The 2,500-nt window shown below is 60.9% G+C and overlaps 1 pseudogene; it reads right to left on the reverse strand.

Moving 5' to 3' along the window:
* Positions 1-2,500, reverse strand: part of LOC147037042 (28S ribosomal RNA) — a 7,947-nt pseudogene that overhangs the window by 2,277 nt on the left and 3,170 nt on the right.

Consider the following 2,500-nt stretch of genomic DNA (forward strand, 5'->3'; position numbering starts at 1 on the left):
CACCCAAGCCCGAGCAACCAACAAGCCGCCAGCCGGGACAACTGGCGGACCCGCCACAGCAACCGAGACGGTGTCCCAGCGTCGACAAACGACACACCGCCCCGAGCAATCGCCCCAAGTGGCCCGCGGCCCGTCCGGGCAGACCCTCGTGCTGCACCACACTCTAGGGGCCTTCATCATCACAGAGACCCAATGAGGTGTCCAGGCACACCAACCTGCGTTGGGAACGACGACAGACAGCCAAGACCCAGCCCGCTGATGCGCGCATGCCAGGCAATGGCCCCCCGACTGCGGACGAGCCGAGAGCACCACTGCCTCGCGCCGCCTGCCGCCTCCCCTTTCACCACTGCCTCCCGGTCACCACCCACCGTGTCAACCTGTCCATCGGACCACTATCCTGAGCAGGACACAAGTCCCCCCATCCAGCAGCCCATCAGGAGTAGCCCAACACGGCGAGAGGCGCGGCGATTTCGGCCTTCGCCCCAGAAGGAGTGGCACGAGCGTTCGAAAAACATGGATGAGAGAATCCATAGCGAGAAAGGCAGGGTCATAGAGACAAGTCCCTCTCCACATTCCAATCCCGCAACTGCGAGCTCGGTGTCGGTGCCACCGCAGCCCACCCCGATGAGCAGCCCACACGGGCGACGAATCACCCTCACGCGTCCAGCACGCCTAGCTTCCCACGACACACAGGCCATGACCATGGGAAACCGAGTCGAAAGCCCTCGCACGGCCAGTAAGCGACCGCCAGCTACCGTTCAGCCTACCCTCCGGCAAGCCTCCCCGCAGACCTGGCTATCAAGCCCCGTCCCTTTGAGAACCCTGGGATCAAATCCACGCACTTTTCACGTGGCAGACAGCCTCATCAGTTGCTTCCCGGCCGAAAACCCAGTCCGAGGGGCCAGTCCCCCGGTCCTGCCTGGGCACAACCACGAGCATAGCGTTCAAAACCAGCCAAGTTGGAAGAAGCAGGAGATACGGTCAGCACAGGCTCTGACCCGCTTCCTTGACTAGTGCAACAGCCGCAGGGTGTCTCACTCACCCTGCAAACTGCCTGCCGTGCCGTCACACAAGGACCTCCATATCCACCTCACTCGTTTCGTTACCCGACACGCGTCGGACAACCCCACTCGTCAGTGATATGCCGGCGACTCACACCCGCACAACATACCACAGGCACCTCTGTCAAAATGCCCTCCCAGAAACAAGCTGTGGCACCATCATGGCATCCGTCGCCCATACTCTCATAACCAGACCGACGGCGGCCACCAGTGCCACTGAGGAGTTGTCAGGAGCTTCGCCAGCCTGGATCCACCCGCTCCACCGGCCAGACTGACTGTGACTCCGACTCTGTGCAGCTGTGACACGGACTTCCGAACCAAAGGAGTTTTCGCAACATGGTCTGTAGACATGACTACAGCCGTTTGAGGACCCTCAGCCAAACCCCGAAAGTTGGTCCCCATGGCCTCCGAGGCGGTTGATCACACGCCATACACGCACCCAACCTCAAGCACGTGAAGATGAGGTCGCTCGAGCAGTCACGACCCCCCATTAAGCCGTGCCTCCGCGGTTCTTGATAACCCAGGTCCGCAATCCTGGGCAGCTCGGCTCAGCCAGAGCTCAGTCACCGTTCCCTTTAAGACTTTACTAAGAATCAAACCCGGGCAGCAGCCGGCACGACCCAGTAAGGCCTGCCCCCAACCAAAGCCAAGTCCACAGTCTGACCCACTTGGGAGAGGCCCCCATCAGAGATGCCGAGCTCGCTCCCCGTAAAGCCATCCAGCGACCAGCACGCATCACGGCTGCCCAGGCTTCACAGTACTTGCGTTTCCGCTAGGATTTGAGAAATTACATTCGACAGAAGGCGCCACATCCAGCCTTTGTTTAATACCACTATGTGTAACGGCATCAGCACCGTCTCGGTTCGTCTCAGTCTCGCCACCATTCAGTCACACCAGGCGTGCCAGCAGGGCGCCGAGCGAGCGCACAAGCCAGCCTGCAAGGTGCTAGAGGGCGACCCGCAGTGGGTAGGAACCGTCCACCAGTGTCGGCAAGCCGAGGCCGATGGGGGCCCTACCAAGGCAGGTCATGAATGCCAGTCGGTCAGATAGGAAATGGGGTACTCGGAGCCCGCCGGGATCAGACGGGCAACCGGGGAGAGGGAGCTACATGAGTACCGTCGCCGGGTTCAGACGACGGCCCCAGGATTCTCGTAGTGTTCGGTATCGCCCTTCCTCCTATCCATAGGTAGTCATCCTACTGCAGAATCCGAGACACTACTGCTGCTTCAGTAGCGCTCAGGGAGACAAGTCTCACCTTACGGGCCCAGAAGGTCACCCAAGACGTGCAGCCCCTTCTGTAGTCTGCACGCCAACCAATCGAGAACAACCGTCCGAGTTGGCCAAACCTTGTCCCAATGGGTCGGGGGAAGCTGGGCATCTGCCCCCCCTAGGCTGACTGCGTTAGCCGTCCATGCTAGCCATGGCCGTTACCAGCGGGT

Source organism: Syngnathus leptorhynchus, unplaced genomic scaffold, assembly GCF_054491065.1.
Source record: "Syngnathus leptorhynchus isolate UIUO unplaced genomic scaffold, UIUO_Slep HiC_scaffold_321, whole genome shotgun sequence".
NCBI lineage: Eukaryota > Metazoa > Chordata > Actinopteri > Syngnathiformes > Syngnathidae > Syngnathus > Syngnathus leptorhynchus.